Source organism: Ursus americanus, chromosome X (assembly GCF_024610735.1).
Source record: "Ursus americanus isolate L20-20 chromosome X, mUrsAme1.1.p, whole genome shotgun sequence".
Classification (NCBI taxonomy): Eukaryota; Metazoa; Chordata; class Mammalia; order Carnivora; family Ursidae; genus Ursus; species Ursus americanus.
In genome coordinates, this window is record NC_142164.1 from 106,715,009 (window position 1) to 106,738,239 (window position 23,231).

Genomic DNA, 23,231 nt, shown 5'->3' on the forward strand with positions numbered 1-23,231 from the left:
TTGCACCCGAGGTGTCTTGCTTGCCCCACCCTACTTCCAGACCCACACAAGGGGCCTTGTTTACGAAGTATGGAGCTTGGATTACATCCTAATGGCTATGGGGAAGCTTCGAACAAACCTAAACAAAGGATTCCGGTTTTTGAAAGATAATTCTTACCATTTTGTAGAGAACTGATTAGAAGGAAATAAGACTGGAGTCAGGGAGAGGAATCCAGACAAAAGATGGTGAGGGCTTTATCTAAGGCAGTGGTCTTAGAGCTGGAGAACAGCGGATGCTGGGACGGAGGGGAGTGCTCAGAAGGTCCAGGGACAAGTGAGGTTGAAAGAGTCTGAAGAGAAGTTGGGTCTGAGGCACAATGAGCTTCTATAGCCCATTGAATAAAACCCAGAGTGGGGATGGGAACTACATTTCCATCCTTAAAACATTAGCATTTCTGCTATGATTTCTTAGAAAACTCATGCCGGAAGCTATTGCTGGAAATAAAGCATCTGGAGCAGACACTACCAATTGCTCCAAATTCCTTCCACTAATGAATGATTCATATAATAAGGACACAAGCCTCCTTACCTCCTGTCCTCCACTCTCCACCTCAGAACGGTCAGTCCAAAGTTGTTTCAGTGATGGCTTTTGGCTATAGCTGGAGAGACTCAGCAAATCTTTGCTATTCTATAGAAACAGGAAGCCAGGAAGAGAGAGGAGCACTGCAGAAACTTCTGTGGAGAAGTATGTGAAAAAGTCTTGCCACAATGCAGCTGGGCAACATCTTGCCTTTCTTTTTCCTATGGAAACTCTGCTCAGAACGGGTGCACGCATGCACACACGCGCGCGCACACACACACACACACACATGCAAATCACAAACATAAATACAACAAAAATGCACACACAGTAAATGGAATTTGCCAGTTTTGCTAATCAGGGTTTGTTTTGCAATCAGTTCTAAACTCCAGCAGGACAAGCTTCTTGTGTGCCTTATTGGGGGAACTCAGGGCAACTGAAACAATTGGCCAAAATGCTCCTCCGAAGGCAAGCAACTGTTTGTGTTGCCAAGCCAAGACGAACCCTCAAGAGTGAGGTTCGAGGGAGGAAAATTTTGGAGTATCTTCAGGAGTGAAAACGCAACAGTTTCTCTTACTGTTTAACTGCAACTATTTCTTGAGACCTTTCTTTGTTAATAGTTGTGTGTTCGGTGCTAGAAGAGGAATGCTGTGAAGTATAGAAACCCAGTCCTCACCTTCTGAGAGAGGAAAAGCGCTTCTCTCCTTTCCTCCTTGGCCCTTAGATAGAAAGTTCTCCTAACACTTCTATGTCCTTACAGACGTGGCGGACAGAAGCTTTCACCCTTCGCTCCTCTCTTCGTGTGACACTTATAGACAAAACTCTGACATCCGTTAATCTTGCACCAGGTGGTATAAATGTCACTGGCACAAGTGGTCCCTCCTCTTGCATTTGACTTTCTGGAGACATCCTGCCTGTGGGAGGAATCCCTAGGGCTTACTATCTCTTCCCCATTACAAGTGCGCCGGGGTGGGGCTTCTTTGCCCTGCAGGAGAGACCCGCAGTTGTCCACTTGCTGCCCCTTTGCTTAGGGAATTAAAAGGTAGAAACAGTAGAGGAGGGATGTGGGCCTTGCCGCGTGAAGAACAGGCCATGACTAAGCCAATCATTCAGGGAGGTTGGGAAACATGGGGAGCAGACGTGAACCCTGCCTATAGTGGGAACTGCCCATCTCTGCCCAGCCCAAATCAGCAAACTCATGCCAGCCAACCTGCAGAAATGTGAAAATGAAATGCTTATTATTATTTACCACTGAGATTTTGTAGTTGTTTGTAGCGATAGCTAGTTGGTACACAAACTGGGGATTCCACATAAGACTGTGGATTCCAATCACCTGGATTCAGTGGCAAACTCTCCAACCCAAATGCTGGTAAACCCAGACAAGTTATTTGCCTGCTTTGTGTCTGCATATCTGTAAAATGGGGAGAACGCTCTTCTACTTCCCTTAGAGAGTTTTTGTGACAATTTGATTCCTTAATTATTCCAAGTATGTGAAACAATACCTGGAACATGGTAAACATTCAATCAATGTTTCCCAGCATTTTATCTAGCAATAAAAAGCTGATGTAATATTTTGCACGTAAATACAAGGGTTAGAATCAAACTTGCAAACTTCTACCAAAAAATCCTGCAGGGATTTTGGTTGGGATTGCATTGAATCTATCAATCAAGTGAGAGAGAAGTGGCAACTTAATATTGAGTTTTCCAATTCATAAGTATGATAGATATCTCCAGTTAGTATGTCTTATTTAATTTTTCTTAGCAATATTTTGTAATTTTTAGTATTCACATTTTGCACATATTTTGTTAAATTTATACCTAAGTATTTCATATTTTGTGATACTGTAAATAATATCATTTACTTCAATTTCCAGTTCTGCGTTGCTAGTGTATTGCATTTTTCAAGCATGCAACTTTGCTGAACTCACTTAGTTTCAGTAGCTTTTTGGTAGATTCTTTAGATTTTCTACGTAGATGAACATTCCATCCCCTCATAAAGACAGTTTTGTCTCTTCCTATCTAATCAGTATGCCTTCTATTAATTTTTCTTGCCTTCCTGCTATAAGTTGGGACCTCCAGTACAATGTTGAATAGAAATAATCAGAGAAAATATACTTGGGTTGTTCTTGGCCTGAGGCAGAAAGCATTCAGTCTTTCACCATTAAAAAATAAAACAAAATACAGGTCACTGCATTCTACCCTCAGAGATTCTAATTCGGTATATTTGAAGTGGAGATAAAGGGGTCTGTGTTTTACAGTCTACATTCAAAAATTACTCAAGAATAGCTCCCTGGGGGACGCCTGGGTGATGCAATCAGCTAAGCGGGGGACTCTCGGTTTCAGCTCAGGTCGTGATCTCAGGGTGGCAAGATTGAGCCCTGCATCCGGCTTTGGGCTCAGCGCAATTTCTGTTTAAGACTGTGGACTCTGGGAAACAAACTGAGAGCTTCAGAGGGGAGGGGGGTGGGGGAATGGGATAGGCCGGTGATGGGTAGTAAGGAGGGCACGTATTGCATGGTGCACTGGGTGTTATATGCAAACAACGAATCATGGAACACTACATCAAAAACTAAGGATATACTGTATGGTGACTAACATAACATAATAAAAAATTATTATAAAAATAAAAAGATTCTCTCTCCCTCTGCCTCTCTTACCCGCCACGCTTTTTCTCTCTCTCTCAAATAAATACATAAATCTTAAAAAAAAAAAAAAAGAACAACGACAACAACAACAACTTCCTAGGGCACTATGATACTGAGTCAGATTTCAAAGCCCTTGTTAGGGTGTAGAGAGGAAGTGTTTTCTGTGGGGCCTGGACTAGAGCGAGGAGAGAGAAGCACGTGAAGTGTAACATTCCGGGAGAACTCTCACTCCTGGGCCCTCGGGTGCACTGGCTCGCATCTGACAGGGAACGCTGCCTTGAATTCTGTGCCCGCACAGCTCTCTTGCCTGATCCCAGCCCTGGTTTTCAGCATTCAGAAAAAGTGCAAGTGTAGACAGGAGCCCCTGCTCTGCCCGATTCCCCCATCCCACCTCACTGCCGGGGTGGCCCTCCAAACTACCCTAATGGAACACCGGGTCACCTGCTGGCCGACCTCGCATGCGCTGTTGCTGCGGGCCCTGCATTCCAAGCCAATCCCAGCACCCACATTCCTAGCTTAGGCCTCCTTGGTGACCACATCTCAGCCTTGTATCAACATCTCCTAAAAAGTAAATACCCAGCTCTTTGCCCTAACTTGAGAATGGGTTTCTTCCAAGTCTGTTTATAAGTCAGTTATTTGGGATTTGAAGGATTTCAAGTCTTAATTCGAAGGATAAGGGTAAGCCCATTGGGAAATCACGTGTTTAGTTCCTCTTTTGTTTTGAATAGCTTAATCTCACTGTTTTTCTCTTTGCAAGCTTTGTTTGCAATGACTTTATTTTTCTAAAATCTTCAAATGTGAACATTCTTTGAATGCTTTGATTAAAGATTTCCAAATGGTTTTGAGAATATAGTGAAATCAAATTTGGAGGACTGACTCACGAAAATGTTCAATGACAATGTAGGACACCTAGACTGATTTACGAAGTAGTTCTTCAAAGCCTCAAACATTTCGAAAATCTGCTTGTCGACCACCAGGAGAAAGAGAAAACACATCATGTTAAGTATTTTTAATTCAATATCGGCTTTGTCATAAAAAGTTTGTATTTCAGTTACTGTAGCGTCATATAAATAGAAACATTTGTAAATTTTGACAACCACATCTTCTATTTTCATCGGTAAAATATTGCAGCTTGTTTATACATGATTATAACTTACGCACGTGCCTTGACTAGCTCCAAGTATATTTCAGTTCCATGAATTTCTTAATTTTAGCAAGAACGTTGTTTTCACCATGATGTTGCACTGGCCCCAACTTTGTATTTTATCCATTACCCTCAAAACAAGTAATTTTATCTGCAAATGCTGAACTTTTTAAATTAATTTACTATGACTTTACTAACAATAATGGCAGACGTTCCACCTTTCACTTTTGAATGAATCTTCAAATGCTTTGATTCCATGACTTGAATGCAAGTATCGAACTATAATTGGAATGAGCTAATTTTTTACTTGAGGCAGCTGATGACACAAATATAAAACGTACCATTTAACTCTGTGAACTTCTTCCTCTGCTGGAGCCAACACATTGACAGGAACGGCTTCACTTTTTGTATGTGCCCAAGAAAACTTGGAATTAAGTTCAGCTGAATTAAGCTCAGCACAAAGCGAGATGTAAATACCCTTAGATGTAGACAGGAAGGATCCCTGCCCTGGGCCCGGAATTTTAGGGGCCCTGCACATCACAAACACAAAAAAGTAAGTACATTTAAAAGCTTGTGGAGAGCTCTCTCACTCAAGATCCAAACCCCAGTGCTGGTAGGCTGGGGAGCAAAACTCTGCGCATCCACACTCAAGACTAACACCTTTCACAGCTCAGGAATCACTTTTCCACAGCTCTTTCCCAGTGTTCCAGAAACAGAAAGCAACTGCCTCCAAACGCTGTTGATGAAATCAGAGACAGAAGCAGTTACAGAATGCGAGGAGGAGCTGAGTGGTAGAGAGACTTATGTAAGAGAAAAGGCACATCAATTGACTTGTCAACTCTCTCTCTCCCTGCAGGTAACAAGAGCACAGTAGACTGATGCATAACCAGTATTTCCAATTAGTGCTTAGCATCCATTGCCTTGCTTTTCTTTTTGTTTCACTTCTTGGTTTCAAAAGTACTAGTGAGGGGCGCCTGGGTGGCTTAGTCGTTAAGCATCTGCCTTTGGCTCAGGGCGTGATCCCAGAGTCCTGGGATCAAGCCCCGCATTAGGCTCCTCCGCTGGGAGCCTGCTTCTTCCTCTCCCACTCTCCCTGCCTGTGTTCCCTCTCTCACTAGCTCTCTCTCTCTCTGTCAAATAAATACATTAAAAAAAGTACTAATGATTTAGTATGTATCTCTAATGTTTTCTAATACTAAATAATTCATACTATTCTTAAACTGGTGTGTGTATGTATGTATATCCATTCATGTACATGTATCTATTTTCCTTTTCTCTATTTATGTGTAAGTAAATATAAGTCTAGCAATAACATGAGTGAAACGTGCTGCAGAGTCTTTAAATTACAACTAGATGGACAATGAACCCTAGAACTGCAAATAGTTGTTTTTATAAAATTCCTTAATACAGTTGGATTTCACTTTCAATTTCAGACTTGAAATGTTCACCTTCATTTAATTTTGATTGTGAAAGTTGATGATATTCATTAATTATAACTTATATTTTTTCTTTAATTTTAATTATTTTGAATATTTCAACAGATACCATTTTGAAAACATGAAAAATAACTTGATTTTTTTTTTTACTTTTAAATTTTTATTTATTTTTCTAGAGAGAGAAAGCATGCACATGTGTGCACACGCAGAGGAGGAAGGGGCAGAGGCAGTGGGAGAGAGAATCTTAAGTAGGCTCCATACCTACTGCAGAGCCTGACACGGGACTCGATCTCATGACCCTGACATTGTGACCTGAGCTGAAATCAAGAGTCAGACGTTTAACTGACTGAGCCACCCAGGCGCCCCAATTTTTTATATTTTAAATTCATTTTCATTTACATATTTGGATGGACATACATTTAAGTTTTATACATTTTTAGTATAATTAGATTTTATTTTTTAATCCTTTAGATCTTTAGAAATAGAAAACAAATTATGTGAAGGTCCCAAATATAAAAACATAGTGATTTTGTTGAAATGAAGGAAAAACTTTGTGGACTAAATATATAATACTTCGTGAATTACAGATTACTTTTATTACTCGTCTAAACCTCACTAGCCCATCAAGACAACATTCAGACATGCTAAATATTTAAGTTCCGTCATCTTTGAGTTTTTGCCAATTCCATATAAAAACCATCGCTTTACACATTTTTTTGTCATAATGAAGCTATTTTGTCAAGGTAGGAGAATGGAACATATTTTATTTAACACTTTGCTAGCTTGATTTAGAACTTGTAAATATTTAAACCTAATGGAATGTGGGCCTTCACTTGTCCTCTTGCCCGGGGCCCACAAATGTCAGGCGCAGCCAGGACACGCGGTCTGCAGCTGCGGGCGGTAAATCACCGTCTCCGGGCAGTGTCCTCGCAGGGGCGACTCTCTCTGCAAGCGGACGGTAGTGCTTCTTCAGCGGCTTTGCGTCTTCTGTCTTCCCCGTGGTCAGTGAGCAACACCTCTGTGGCTTCCACCGCAGGTGATGAGTGTGCACGAACACCGTGCAGGTTAAACACTCGACAGCAACACACTGGAGAGATGGACATTCGGTACTTACTATTTTGTTGAACATTTCCTTCAGCTCATTGATATCAAAAGGGTTTATTGCAAAAACAAAAAAAGTAAGCATTAGCAAACAATGCAGTAAGCAGGGGAGGAGACATAGTTGGCACTGTACGATAAACCACAACAGCCCTGCAGCACAAGCACGGAGACTGTCTTTTCGCACTCCACAGCAGCCCTGCTCAGCTTCCTATTTCCTGTACATTCTCCGCATCTATCTCCCCTATGCTGCCCCGCGTTTCCCACTGACACTGCCAAGAAGTGGCCTCTCAGCATGACTCACAGCAACTGGCTGGCACACAGAGTGGTTGGCAGGGACAGTAGCTTCATGTATTTCCCACCACCACCGCCGCCGCCACCCCGTGATGCTGGAAGGGCTTGGATCACCCCAGCTGCTAATGTCTGAACCCACTTGGTTTTCTCCAGGAGCCATCTGTAGGCTCCCCTGCATTGAAAGACAGGTGTTAGCCAGCTTACATCTGGAAAGGGGTGGGGAAGAGAGAGAGGCTATCACTGGTCTTATTCCAGATGTAACTGCACGATAAAGGGAGACTTCTGCTCAGTGAGCATGCGTCTCACTGCTAGACAAGACCATGACAGAGCTGGAAGTACAAGAGGGAGGTCTACCAAACTCACCCAGACCAATTTTAATGCTTTGTGATTGTAATAGTTAATTTAAAAATGAAAAACCTAGGATTAATGCTAAACTGGGCAGAATTCCAGAAAACAGGTATCAATCTAGGCTGTCTCAAGCCAATTGGCACTTTGAGTCATTCTAAATATTCCCCCTCTGATTGATTCTCCAGGATGCAGCCAGGGTGGTCTTTCTAAAGCCTAACCCTGATCAGGTCAGACCTCTGTTTACAGCTCTTCCATTGCTCTCCACTACCCTCAGGTTCAAATCCGACCCCCTTGACGAAAAGACTATCCGGAGTCTGCCCACTTCCACTTTGACCACTTCCACCTACATCCCTCTACTGGACCTGAACTGAGTCTCACCTAATTTCCCCTCTTCTTAGACTATCCTTCCCTCCTCCATGGTGTTTCTTTGGCGGACTGACAATCATCTATCTATCCACATGCATTTTAGCCATCCCCTATTTTGCTGAGATTCCCTGACCTCTTCCAGTGAGGCCGTCCATCCCCTATTTCACGCGCTTTGCACATGAGGTCTGCATCACCACTTGTAATCTTTCTGTTTATTTGTCCCTTCCACCTCATCTGTGAGCATCCTGAAGATAGACGCCTTGTCATCTCTCTATCTTCAGCACTTACACATTACACTAGTCTAGATGGAGTTGGGCTGGGTTGGACACAATTTGAAAATAAATATTTAGAGCCAAAATATGGAGAAATGTTCATGGCTGGCTGATGAAATTATGTATTGCTAGAGGGCTGATGACAATAACTGGGGAGATTTTGAGCTGAAGAAGGCATGTTGACAGTATTACTCTAGGCGAATCAGTGTGGAGGCGTATAGAGGATGGACTGAATTTCCGCTCGTGCTCACATGTTCCCCACCAATAATATGTCCAGTAAACACCCTCGCATTCCTTCTCCACCCACTCCATCCGAGCCTATCAAAGTAGCGAACACGTGAGACTACGGAAGGCATTCCCAAGTCAACAGTTTTCATTTTCAACAAGTTAATGTTAATATCCTTACTATATAAACAGGGAGTTCTTGTAAATAAACATGAAAAATACTAACATCAATTGAAAAAAGGGGAAGGACATAAATAAGAATGTCACAAAAGAAGAACTGGACCAAGCAACCAAAGAGACTGCAAACTAAAGTAATAATAAGATGTCAATTTTGCCTGTCAAGTTGTCAGAAACTATGAAACAAGTAATGGGCAGTGTTGGCAAGGCTGTAGGAGCGGGAGTTAGCCCAGGAGTTCGGAGAAAAAATGCAGAGATGAAGTTAAAGGTATATTGTACCAGACATTAAGAACATTTTTAATCACTCATAAATTTGGAAAAACCGAATGGCCAACAAAAGGGAATAATTAAATTCTGACATAGTCTAAGGATTTCATTTTAAGGTTATTTTAAGTCATCTTATAAAAGAATATTGGAGATAGAGGGCCTTTCGTATTCCTATTAAAATGTTTAGTTTAAAAAACAGGATATGGACACATGCACACGGAAGAGTCACACAGAATGCACGTTTTGGCTGAATGTCAAATGGCTGATTAGTAAAACTGATATTTGGCTGAAAATTAATCTCACCATCACAGAATGAACTTCTGAGATACAAGAATAAATTAGGACTTTAATCCAAAATTTAATTGTAATTACAATTTTATTACAAAAATTTTAGTAGTCAGAAATTTAAGGTTGTCGTTACGGCATGGCATGGTAATTTGGGGTAATCAGTAAATGCTCGCTTTCAGCCGAGGCTGGTGGAAAAGCGAGATATTTTCAGGTAACTCATTTTTTTTTTTCTAGCGCAATTTCCTCTTATCTTCATGGTCCTTATATTCTTCATTACGTAGGGATTAGGATGATATCTAATCTAATGATATCTAATGAATATTGTTGTATGTGTTTCTCCTTATGTTTTGTTTACATTTTTGTAGACATTTGTTGACTCAGAAAGGATATGATGAAGTCCCTAAAGTTATTTAAGCTAAGACACTCTTCTAATATTCCTTTTATCTGTACATTTATTTCTTTTTTAGCTATCTTAGAGTTCGTAACCATTTACTTAAAACTAACAAATCCTACAGTCTTGTAATAAGAAATAGATTTCTAAACTTCACTGATGAGGAAAATTTCAATACAAAACACACATAAGATAGTCAAGTTGTATCTAGTACGCTTAACCATATTTGAATGAAAATAACCAAATAATCAAAAAATCTAATAAATATAACTAATAAGCCTTCTTCATATTTCTAATACAGTTGAGTCTTGCTTTGTTTTTTTTTTTATCTAATCTGATCATTTCTACCTTTCGATCAGGGTATTTAGACCATTTGCATTCAATCTTATTATTGATACAGTTGTTTTTAAATCTACCATCTTGCTCTTCGTTTTCTATTTGCCCCATCTGTTCTTTGTTCCTTTCTTACTGTTTTCTCCCTTCTTTTGGACTGAGTTCTCTGATGACTCGCCTCTGTCTTTTTTGTTTGCTCATTAGCTAAAACTCTTCGCTGTGTTATTTCAGTAGTTGCTTTAGGGTTTATATACTTATCTGTAACTTATCACAGTCTGCTTTCAAGTAATGTGCCACTTCACATGTAGTATAAAAACCTCACAAGAATATACTTCCCTCCCCCCCGTGGCTCTCAGGACTCCGAATCTGTAAGACTCTGCATCGGCTTGTCCGTTAAGTCCTCCTCCGTTCTTCACTCAACTTCACGCACTCCATTCTTCACTCAGTAATACACCCTTCCTCGTGATGTACTCTGACCTTGTAAAACTAAAAAAGTCCTCACTGTGGTAGGCTGAATAATGGTCCCCAAAGATGTCCACACCCTAATCCCTGGGACCTATGAATATTACCTTACATGACGAGGAACTTTGCAGACGGGATTAAGCTAAGGATTGTGAGATGAGGAGATTATCCTGGATTATCTGAGTGGGCCCTAAATGTAATTACAGGGCTCCTTGTAAGAGGCAAGCAAGAAGGTTAAAGGAGATGGGAGGAGATACGATGACGGAAGCAAGAGGTTAGAGCAATGTGAGGAAGGAGGCCATAGCCAAGAGATGCAGGGACTTCTAGAAGGCAAAAAAGGCAAGGACAAAGATCCTCCCCTGACGTCTCCAGAAGGAATGCAAGCCCACCAATACCTTGACTTTAGCCCTGTGAAACTCCTTACGGATTTCTGACCTCCACAGTTGTAAGGAAATTAATTTCCGTTGCCTTAAGCTACTAGTGATTTGTTACAACAGCAACCAGAAACTCATATACTCATTATACTGCAATTGTGAAATACTCCATGAAGCTTCTATTAATGTATAAGCACATTTCTCTCAGAAGACCCCAAACCAAATCTTCACTGCAAGGCGATTGTTCTAATAAACATAGTTCGGTTGCTGTGAACTGGAAGCCATTCTCATTCGCAGGAATAGGAGAAGTGGCGACTGTTAGGGTACGACAGGCAAGCAGACATTCAAGGAGGAAGTATATACAAGATCATTAATTCTGTTTTGAACCCACATGAGTCAACAATTCAGTATTAGATATAGTACACCAGTGTCCTCAGGAAAATAAATTCTACATTTTACAAATTTTTATAATTTAATATTTCTATTTTTGTGATAAAGTTTCTAGTGACCCTATTCATTTACCCACCTCGATTTCCTATAATAACCAAATTTTCCCATCTATAGCACTAGCAATAATGCCAACATTACTTTTTCATTTTTAATATAGGAGAGAGACAAAGAATGGCAGAGGCCTACATAATTTATCAGGTACTATATACTGCAATCCTTGGCTTTTCCAAATTTCAGTATGGATTGTAAGCCTCTATTGTTATTGCTTAATTTGCATCTCATGATTTTGATAACTTTATAGTTCATTTTCAGCCACCTTCTACAATTGAACTCTAAAGCCCATGTTTGGCATTTGTACTTATCAAGTTTTACTTTTTTGTCAGCTTTCATAAAGATAGTTCTAACGTGAGGTAAAGTGAAATGTTCTAAACATGCAATTACTTGCATATATTATCCTTAATAAAACATTTTATCCAAAATTAATATATCCCTAGGCATCAGAAGTTTTTCAAACTAAAAAGTGCTCCATATTCAGGAATGTAATTTTGTTTACCATCATATTTAGTTTTTTCAGAGTATATCACACATTTGGACAATGAGCATATTTAAATATCATGTGTTCCAGGACCAATAAATGCCCATACATGGGAACATTCTAATTGTGAGTATCTCTAAACTATCATATTTTTCCTCTTTCTTCTCTAAATAAACAATTCTGAAAATCCACATACATTTAGTGTTTATCCGCAAACAAATTATACATTTTTTCCCAATCAGTTGTGAGGCTTTCCTGGAAAAGCGTGTAGAAGGCCGTGTTCACTTGGTAAGCATTTTACCTGATGGAGCTTCATGAATATAAATGGTTGCTCGGTCATTTGCAGCTCTATTGTTTAAATTGATCTCTGAGTTTGTATTGTTCCATGTTTTATTCAGCCATATGTAAATAAACACACAAAAAAAAAGATTTTTTAAAAGGAAAAAAGAAGGAGGTGTAATTTTGTCAGGCCACAAGGACGCAACCACCAGCATGTCAGTGACAGAGACTCATTCTGGGGCCTCTCATGGGCCCCTGAGTTCTCTCAGCATGTCTTCAGTTTCTCTCAGCCACCACGTTTGAGGGTCAGCTCTGCATAACTTCTCAATTCAAGAGTCCATCAGGGAGTCTCCCTCTGGATTCTTCTGTTTCAGTTCTCGAGAGAGATGGTCTGATTAAGCCAGCCCATCTTATGATTCGCTGTCCCCGATCAGTTATCTACTCCCACTCTAGTCAGCTGAGGCCAAAGGTTACACAGAACTAACAGGTCTGCGTGGGGCCTCCCCTTCCACAAGGGAATTTCAAAGAAGGGTGAGTTCAGTTAGCATCCTAAAATGGACCTGACACATACATGTAAATAAATACAGAATGAAAGGCCAAAACTGTAAAGCCCTATTTTCACTGGATGACTTTTCGACAGGTGACTAAGTCCCAGAGACTTGGAAAAAAGACGCACATTTGCACAGCACCTCTTCGAAGTCAAGGAAATTGGGGTCATAATGAGCAACTCTTAACATAATTACTCACGTTGGCTGACCTGTAAAGCAGCTTGACGAGAGAGAGTATTGACAGGTGTGGGGGAAAAAAAGAGAAAGTGGGGTATAAACAGAGAAGGATAGAAAAGGTAAGGGGAAGGAGATGACTAATTGTTGAATGGCTCTTCTGTGCCAGACGATATGCTGGGCGCTTACCACAGGTTTTCTGGTGTGTTGGTTTGTCAAGAAGAGGAGAGAAGGAAAGACTTAGGAAAGAATAAGAAAGCTTCTATCGATTTACTCTCCCCGTCAACGGTGAATGCGGCTGCCTGTTTTCCCACAGCTTGGATTTTCGTTGAGAACCCACTATTTTTACGTTATCTGTACAGCATATCTCAGTTACCAGAAAACCTTAGGTGATGAGCAAGTTCTTCCAGTTCTAAGCACAAACCATTTTTTAAATTTTAATCAGTTCACACAGATGCATCTCAAGCATCCTGACAAGCAGAAGGAGACAGACTCGAAGGGTGACACACCGCAGGGACGCAGCTGTATACACTCCTCAGAAGTTAGAGAACCACACTCTTTAAAAAGATAGTTTCAACCGTATGGCAATTATGCCTAAACTTTTTTCATCCATTCAGCTTAAAATACTTCGAAATCTTACTACCTACCGTCTTGCATTTTCTCCTTCTAAACATAAGCTGACCTTTCTTTATTGATTTGGGATTTGAAAAGAATTGTGAATTCTTACCATTGTTCTCTTCTCTGTAAAATTGATGCCCTCAGAGTCTATCAGCCCTACTCTAAACGGCCCCAGATTGCTGGGCCTTTTTAATCCTGTGACTGCTTTATAGTTTTTCTTTGTCCTCCCCTTCCTCTGAGTTATCAGCAGTGGCACACCTTGCCACCCCCACTCCTCTCCCCCACCCCCCACCCCATGAATGTGCTCTCCCAGAACAATGCTTCTTATTGGCAGTTTCTTATCTGTCCCACACTAGGGGGTAGGAGTGAGGGCAGATAATCACGTGGATAAGAATTGTATGTTAAGTACAAATAAAAAAGAGCTGAATAAGGATCTGAGAAGCTTTCCTATACTAAAATGCATGAGCTTTTGTGCATAGACTGAATGACATACTTAATTTCGCAGATCAGAGTCCCGTTTTACTTATTTATTCGTTCTCGACCAAGTTCCTGAAAGGTCGGGTTGCTACCTTACTGCGTTCGTTTGAGGTGAAGTGTTATCATAGTATTTTGTTCATACACATACTCATACAGACACATTTACACACAACAAACTACTTAAGCAGCAAGGAGAAAGGAAGGCGCCAAAAGAAACTTTCCATTCTGGATAATTCAGAACAGGTACAGCATAGACTACTACAGAGTTAAATAGCCAAAATGTCCCTAAGGGGAAAATTATATATATTTTATATACATATGTGAATTTTTAATATGTATCATATATATATACACACGGCCATATATAGTTAGCTCTCAAGTTAGCTAGAAAGGACTTGGTTCATTGCCCACAGCATAAGGTCACATTTCGAGGCAACCAACCGATAATGCCAGGAAAGCATGTTGAAGAAGCATAAGCCGGCTGTTTTCTATCTCTTTCTCAAACAGAGCATTTGATTAACCTTTTTTCTAAGATAAGAGAATCAATTACATGAATATCCTGCTGCATGTGTGCCTACTCACAATGCAACCATTGAAAAGCTTTATGAAAAATAAGACGATTTCTACACTCATGAGTCTAGACGTCATTTTGTTAATTCATTCTCAGAGGACATAGTAATTAGTGCGATATTTAAAGCGACAGGAAATAGTAATGAAGCTTTGGAGTTCTGGCGTAAAAACAGCATGATGACTAGAATATAAAATTTCAAGTCTTGGCTTCTCTTCCCTATGCTGGAGTTTGTACATGACTTTAGTTGCATTAGACAGACGTCCTCAGTTTGCATCTCCATCCGTTCCATAATTGGTGCTATTTCCAGAAGAGCTTTGTAAAAATGAAGACATTCACTTCAGATTTATACTCTTCTAATAGTCTCGAGCTTCTGTTCTGTGCCGTGTACTGTGCACGTACCCTACTCCTCAACAAGGATGGGTACTAATATCCTCTCCACTTGACAGCTGAGCAAACTAAGGCGCAAAGACGTTTCGGTCGATTTCCCAAAGACGTGAAGCTAATAAACTGGGAGCTGGAACCTGAAGCGAGGGTGTCTTGGGCTCAGTGACATTCCTTTTACTAAAGAACAGGCAGAGGCCTGCATTTCCTTTACGTTGTCGTGGCAGAGTCTCCACTAAGGTTTTATGTCTGTCTACTTTTAAATTCAATTCCACCTCTTGTGCCTTCGTTCATCTGAATTATTATTCCCTCATCATTTTATTTGGGCCAGCGAAGTATTTTTAGTAAACATGAGCTACAATCTGCTAGATCCAAGAATTTATAATTTTCTCTGTAATGTGCCAAGTTCTTCAGAATCTTCCTGTCCTTGTGAAAGCATCGTTTTACCCTTTCCAAGTATAAAGATGGTCATCCCAAGACTGAACTTTGTAACTCACCAAAAGAAAATTGACTCAGAGTCTTCATTTTCTGAAGTACTGAGCAATCCTGCCCCCCCCCCCCGCCACCGTCAGCTCACGTGATCAGCAAATCCTCCTATGAAAGAAGTTGACTGTTTTAATAGTTTCGTCTGATTCAAAGTGATAGGAACACGCAATGCAATCCCTTTGCTTCATCGCTTATGCTTTTATACAATTTTTAAATTTTAAAAAAAAATTGTTTTGAGTGTGGTGACACACAATGTGACATTAGTTTCAGGCATATGACATAGTGTCGTGACAAGTTTCTGTGTTCTGCCGTGCTCACGTCCAAGGTAGCTACCGCCTGTCACCACACAGTGCCATTGTCACTGACGGTATTCCTGATGCTGGGCCCTTTGTTCCCGTGACAATGTTTAAAATTTCATGGCTTGATCATTACCATGCTTCCCTTTGCAAGTGACTCCCTGTAGAAACAAAGGGCTTTGAGGAACCCTGACAGAGTAAGAAGCCGAAGCCCTAAGAGCTGTCTTTGGTCTCTCAAGTTGATGTGAGAGCCAGTCCTGATGTTCGAGCCAAGTCCTCTCCCCTGCCCCGAGCCGCCTGCGCTCTGCCTCATGACCACTGGTTTTCTCCTGATATCTGGCTTTCTTCCGTCTCCCTGTCAACATGCTCACATAGAATGCTGTGTTCGCCATTTCCGAGCATAGGTACGGATTCGCTTCTCTTAATGATACTCAAGTACCGCCCTGCTGGTGTTAACTTTCCAGATCATCAGATAACAAATTGAGTCACCTCTGTGTGCCATGTGGCTGGGACGTCCAGTTGCTGACTAATGAGAAATTCAGTGAAGGGCAGGGAAGCAATTCGGGGCAACAAGTCAGAGGAGCAGACATCGAGTCTTCGATACAATCATGCTTGTACCAGAGAATCGGGTCAACACAACCCACCCCTCTGCAAACAGCTTAACAGGAAAAGAGGAATGAGAATTACGTCTAGCTCTCACCAGTCTTGTTTCAACTTACACATCTTAACAAAACTATAAACTAAAGTGAAAGAGGGAACGAGAGCAAGGAGAGAAGAGTGATTACCTGAGAGTATAAAAGGAAGTTAAGAGCAGAACTTCAAGTCCAAACTTTTGACACTCCCCAGTGAAGAGCTGGCCTGCTTTCTCTACGTCAGCAGGCAGGCTGCTCCGAGTGGTTGGCCACCCGTAAAACATTGCCCCATGCTGGGTTTTCATCAGGAAAAACAAACACAAGCCAAGTTTCCTCATGTGTAAAATGTAAAACACAACCTGTACTTCAGAGTGCTGTAAGAATTGTGTGACACAACAAACACGAACACACCCCAGCCCAGGCCTGACATGTGGAAATTGCTTCTCGAATGTCAGAGCCTGTGGTAGACAGGGAGCTGCACTGCCCAGAGCCCCCTTCAGTGAAGAACTAGTTGCCCCCACTTCAGGGAGTGCTGTCGCTGCTCCCCCTCCCCGCCAGAGACCACCTGGGCTGCAGAGGCCCACACCCTGGAAAGCCAGGGGGTATAAAGGCCTGCCATTTGAGCCCAATACAGGACAACTTTGATGGGCCATTTTAGTCACACAGTAACCTGTGGGGTTGCCCTAAGCTGTCACTGGGCCTGCTTTGCAGGTCGACTTCTCCCTCTGTCCACTCCTGCTTCCTTCCCTTCCCTTCCACAGGTGTTCACTCCAAGGACACATTTAATAAACATCCTGCCCACTAAACTCTGTCTCAGAGCCTGCTTCCCGGACAAGCCAAGCTACAATAGGAAAGTATGGGGAAAAAATGAATAGTTGGAATTCAGAGTTTAAAATGCTGATTAGCTCTGGCTGGTACTAATACAGCTTGTCCAAATCTATTACTAAAAGATTTCTAGAATACCAGAAAAATACCCCTAAAATGTATTAAGATTTTAAAAAACTAACTCAAAGTAATATTACTTGGCAAACGGGCCTAGGAAAGTAGGAACTGGGAAAATGGACAATTTGGGAAAGAAAATTCCAGATATAGTCTTCACTTCCTATATCTACCAATTAATTTTCAGATACATTTGAGAGTTAAATGCATCTTTTTAAAATATAGGAAAATATGTGGGTGACTAGCTGGTTTCTGCTTTTTATGAATTTTTAAAGTAATTTTCACAAGATTTTTAAATTTTAATTTTTTGTATTTTTGAGAAACTTAGAACTTACAAAAATACAAATAAAAATATAACAAATTCCTATAGCCCCACCACCAAGGAGGAGCAACTCTTGATATTCTATGCTTGCTTCCATTCATTTGTTTAAAATTCATGCACATGACGTTTTTATCAGTTTGAGTACTTGAATGCAAGCAAGCAGAAAAAGGATATTCTGCTCATTGGGTCATTAAAGTATAGAAGGAACGTCTAGAGACAGTCTCATAAGTTAGGCAAGAACAAGGACAACCAGACAGTAGGGAACACAGCCAAGTTATGGCACAAGAACAGTCTTACTCAATGCCATCGCTGGTCCTACCACTTCGGCACATCAGGCACCCCCAGCTCTGGACTCCCCCTATGGCAGTTTCAACCCTGAATAATTATTCAACTCTTCCTCAGTCTCGATGTCACTCTCTCAAGATTCATAGTCCATTCAAATGGCCTGGGTCACACTCCAGCTGCCAGGGTTGAGGAGAGGATATCTCTGATCCCCTTGCAGATGCAAGACCCCCGTCTTCCAAAAAGACTCACAAAACTGGGGAGTGTCAGTTATTAAGCTATCTTGTTCTCAGCTTCAAGCCCTGTCTCCTGTGAACCACCTTATGATGTAATAAATTTGGACAAGTTTCCCCTTGGCCAGCTGCTCCCTATATTGACCCTGCCGGTAGAGGACTCTAGAAGAAAACTAGAAGTCTAGGGAAGAAGGAAAAGCCAGTGCTTCTTCCTATTTACACCCTGTGCCTGTCAGCATTAATGTAGTGATGCTTCTTCAGCCCAGCAGCGGTGATTCCTGCCAGGAGTAATAGTAGTAGATTCCAGCTTGCAATTTTTCCAACACTCCCAGAACAAGCTTATCAGGCTCCCTTTGAGCTCAAAAACACCAGTATCAGCCTGTAAGAAGCTCCCACCTCCTCAGAAATATAAGTCCAAGCCCCACGGGGGTCTCTTCTCCAAAACATTCTGTTTTAAAACTCCAACATTTTCCTTTTGTTCTTTCATCCCTAGGGGCGGTAGTCCTCAGTATTTCCTCCTCTGTAAATTGCCTAGCCGTATTTTTTATTCATTATTATTGCATTATTTGTCTTTTTCTTATTGACTTATAAGAGCTCTTTGTATATTCTGGATACTAATCTTTGTCAGTTTTGGTTTTTTTTTATTTTAATTCCGGTGTAGTTAACATAATGTTCTATTAATTTCAGGTGTGCCATATAGCGATTCAACGATTCCACGTATTACTCAGCGCTCACCAAGATAAGTACACTCTTAACCCCTTCCCTGTTTCACCCATTTCCCCACCCACCTTCCTTCTGGTAAACATCTGTTTGTTCTCTATGGTTAAGAGTCTTTTTTTGACTTATCTCCTTTTTTTTTCTTTATTCGTTTGCTTTGTTTCTTAAATTCCACATATGAGTCAAATTATATGGTATTTGTCTTTTTCTGACTGACGTATTTCGCTTAGCATTATACTCTCTAGCTCCACCCATGTTGTTGCGAATAGCAACATTTCGTTCTTTTTATGACTGAGTGTGTGTGTGTGTGTGTGTGTATAAAATGCATCAACAGATGAATGGGTATAATGTATATATTATACATTGACAGATGAATGGGTAAAGAAGAAGTGATAGATATATATATATATTTGAATTAGTGTTTTCATATTCCTTGGGTAAATACCCAGTAGTATAATTACTGGGTCATAGGTAGTTCTATTTTTAATTTTTTTGTGGAAACTCCATACTGTTTTCCACAGTGGCTGCACCAGTTTGCATTCCCAACAGTGCACAAGTGTTCCTTTTTCTCCACGTCCTTGTCAACACTTGTCTTTTCTTGTGTTTTTGATTTTAGCCATTCTGACAGGTGTGAGGTGATATCTCATTGTGGTTTTGATTTGCATTTCCCTGATGATGATTGATGTTGAGGATCTTTTCATGTGTCTCCTGGCCATCTGTATGTCTTCTTTGGAGAAATGTCTGTTCATGTCTTCTGCCCATTTTTAATTGGATTATTTGGGGTTTTCGGTGTTGAGCTGTATGAGTTATTTATACATTTTGGATACTAACCCTTTATCAGATATGTCATTTGCAAATATCTTTTCCTATTCAGTAGTTTGTCTTTTAGTTTTGTTGATTGTTCCCCTTGCTGTGCAGAAGCTTTTTATTTTGATGTAGTCCCAATTGTTCATTTTTGCTTTTGTTTCCCTTGCTTCAGGAGACGTATCTAGAAAGATGTTGCTACAGCCTGTGCCAGAAAAATTACTGCCTGTGCTCTCTTCTAAGATTTTTATGGTTTCAGGTCTCCATTTAGGTCCTTAATCCATTTTGAATTTATTTTTGTGTATGGTGTAAGAAAGTGGTCCAGTTTCATTCTTCTGCATGTAGCTGTCCAGTTTTCCCAGTGCCATTTGTTGAAAAGGCTATCTTTTCCCCATTGTATATTCTTTCCTGCTTTGTTGAAGATTAATTAACCATATAATCATGGGTTTATTTCTGGGCTTTCTATTCTGTTTTCAGTGCCTACTATTGTTCATCATATGGCTTTTAACATTTTTTGTGATATCATGTGTCAAACAGATACTTTACATTTTGAAGATTTTATTTATTTTCAGGGGTGGGAGGGGCCAAGTGAGAGAGAGAGAATCTCAAGCGGATGCCTTGCTGAGCTCGAAGCCCAAGAAGGGCTCAATCCCATGACCCTGAGATCATGACCTGAGCTGAAATCAAGAGTTGAATGCTTAACTGACTGAGCCACCCAGGCACCCCCAGATACCTTACACTTTGTTACACAAATGTATTAATCTCTTCCTTTATGATTTGTGCTTTTTGTGTCTAATTGAAAGAGAGAGAGAAAAGGATGAAGGGAGGAAAGGCGGGAAAGTGGAGGGAGGAAGAGAAAGAAGGAAGGAATGAACATTTGTTCGTTGAACAAATGTTTATTGAATGCTTTGTTCCTTGTTCTGTTATTACTTATAGTAATAAATTAGACAAGACCCCTTCCCTGTGGAGCTTACATAAATATGGAATTTACTGTCAGGGAGTGAAGGGGCCATGAAGAAAAGTAAACAAGGGTAAGTAGATAGAGAGGGACAAGGGAGCTACTCTACCTAGGGCTGTCAGGGGCATGCCGCTCTACGCAGAGACCCAGGAGGAGTGAGGGAATAAGCTCTGCACATATCAGGGGCAAAAGCATTCCAGACTGAGGGAAAAGCCAGAGAAGAGTCTCTGGGGTGGTAAGGATGTTTGAAATGTTTGTGGAACAATCAGCAGATCAGTGGGGCCAGAATTCAGTGAGCAGGGGCAAGACGTAGGAAATGAAGCAAGAAACGTAGGCAGGGGAGGGGTCAGCCCCGGGCCACCACAGAGAGGCAGGAGAGACCTGATCTTAGCTCCAATTTAGAAGGGTCACTGTGTTCTGCAGTGGAGAGAACAGGTGGAGGGAGGCCTAAAGGAAACCAATGAGATAAGTTGGAAGGGACTGCAGCGTCCTGGCAAGAGCTAATAACTGCACGCACTGAGGTCATCAAGACACTCTTCTTACATGTTCTTCTCTTTGAGAGCATGTTTGTTTTGTTGTTGCTGCTGTTGTTTCAACTTTTAGGACTTCAAGGTAGCCAAATTTACTTTGGGTTATGATGTAGGGATTTTAACATTTTTCCATATGGAGAGCCAATTGTCCCAACTCTGTTTATTGAATATGGTTGGTCTTTTCCCAACTGATTTGTGAAACAGGCCATTTTATACATCACTGACTCTTTTTTGGCGGGGGGGGCAGTCTCTCCTCTGTTTCGTATATTAGTTTGCCCCTTCCTGTGTCAGAATACCGTTTGTTTCAGATTGTTGGAAACTTGAAATATGTCTTGATATCTGGTAGAATGGGTCTCTCCCTCCCCCCTCACCAACTTTCGTTCTCTTCCAAATTACTTAAGATTTGTGTGCACGGTCATTGTTTCATATTAATTTCAGAACTAGTTGTTGAGTTCCCAGAATAATGCTGTGGAGATTTTTGTTTTTAATTACACTGAATTTAAAACTTACTGTGGGGAGAATTTGCATCTATAGACTACTGAGGCCTCCTAAGTGTAAATGTAGCAAACTTCCCACGTATTCGGATCCTTCAATAATGTTTAAAACTTTTCTTCATAAAATCCTCCCAGGAGCTTTCTAATTTGTACTGCTAGTATGAACATCTGTTTTCCTATGGAGTTCTCTATTGGTTCTGCTGGTGACAAAGGACTGTATTTTTAGCATCAAAAAAAGTCTTATCAAGCATAAATAAGGCAAACAAATAGAAAAAAAAGTGGGCAAAGGAAATGAACAGAGAATTTTCAGTAGAACCACAAATAACCAATTATCATATTGAAGTGTTTCAAGCTAACTAGCAATCAAAGAAATGCAAATTCAAGCAACCCTAAGATAATCATTTTACACCTGCCAAAGTGGAAAATTTTGTTTTTAGATTCTTGGGCTTACTCTATGTTAAAGACAAAACTAACAGCCTCTCTCCTGCTAGGCTGGTAAGAGTGTAACTGAGGGAGGGAACTGTTTTAAGAAGTTTCAAAAGTCTTCATTCCCTGTCCTTGGGATTGTGACCTGAGAAGGTCAAAGATCAGTGGAAAACAAAAGCTCATCAAAGAGCCATTTCTGATAACAAAAGCTTGAAAGAACCTAAATGTCTGACACCAGGGAAACGGTTAAATAAAGTCTGGTGTAGCCACAGGAGGAAATGACGCAGCCGTTATTATAACCATGTTTGAAAAATCTTTAATGGCCGAGAAAAATGCTTCTGATGAGATGTTAAATGAACAAAGAAGATGAAAAACTGCCCACCTCCATTTTGGACTAGAAAAAATGCATCAGAATAGAACAGCATTTTATCTCTGAATAGTGGATTACCAGTCATGTTCGGGTCTTTTTGTTGTTATACCTATCTGTATACCTACACTTTCTACACTACGCATGTGTTATTTTTTAGAATCGGTACATGAAAATGTTATGTAAATACTAAACGACCAAAACGGCTACAAGAAACAGGAAGTTTGAAAGGACCCACCTTGAGTTTTCAGTTCACTTTTAAACGTTTGGTTTATTGTATGGAATAACTGATAGACACTGCCCATGCGCACTGTTCTCTGCCTGAGAGCGCAAAACGTCGGTTGTAACAGTTTAGCTCCTAACAAGAAGGGGTCCACGCCGCCGTAAGCCCCTAATTAAAGCCAATGCAGCTGTGAGGGCTGGGAGCAAACAGTGTAGGACCAGGGGATTTGTGGCTGCCTCTTAAAATGCATAGGGTGTCTTTAAACTGAGAACTCTTTATAGTTCTCAAGTATATATATTGTTCAGTCATCCACTCCATAAATATTTACATGCATATTTGGATCTAGATTTTAACATAATGTTGGCATTTTAGGAGAGACGAGTTTGTGGTGATTTTTGCAAAAACAAAGGCGTTATTTCTAATGTTTATGTTGTGATTCGGTCTGGTGTCCAAGCCCGGCATATCCCTGAATACGATCACACCCACAACCTTTCTGGGGAATGTAATCCACTGCTGCTTGCCCTTGCAGCCAGGAAAGATTTCGGAGTATCCTTTTACACTTACGTGGAACTGCCTACCAAGATATTTTTATCGTATCCTCAAAACCACTCATCTCCTTTTCATTTGCCTTTCATACTTATAATAACTTCGACTCTTTCCTCTTTCTGAAAACAAGGAAGTTCCCTTGATATTTGTGTATTTATTTTGCTAGGAAACAAATTGGAATTAAGCCCGCATTTCTATTCAGTGTCAATAGAGCTCAGAAAGAGACCAGTCTCCCCCTCGGCTTAGGCCTCTTGGTCAAATTTA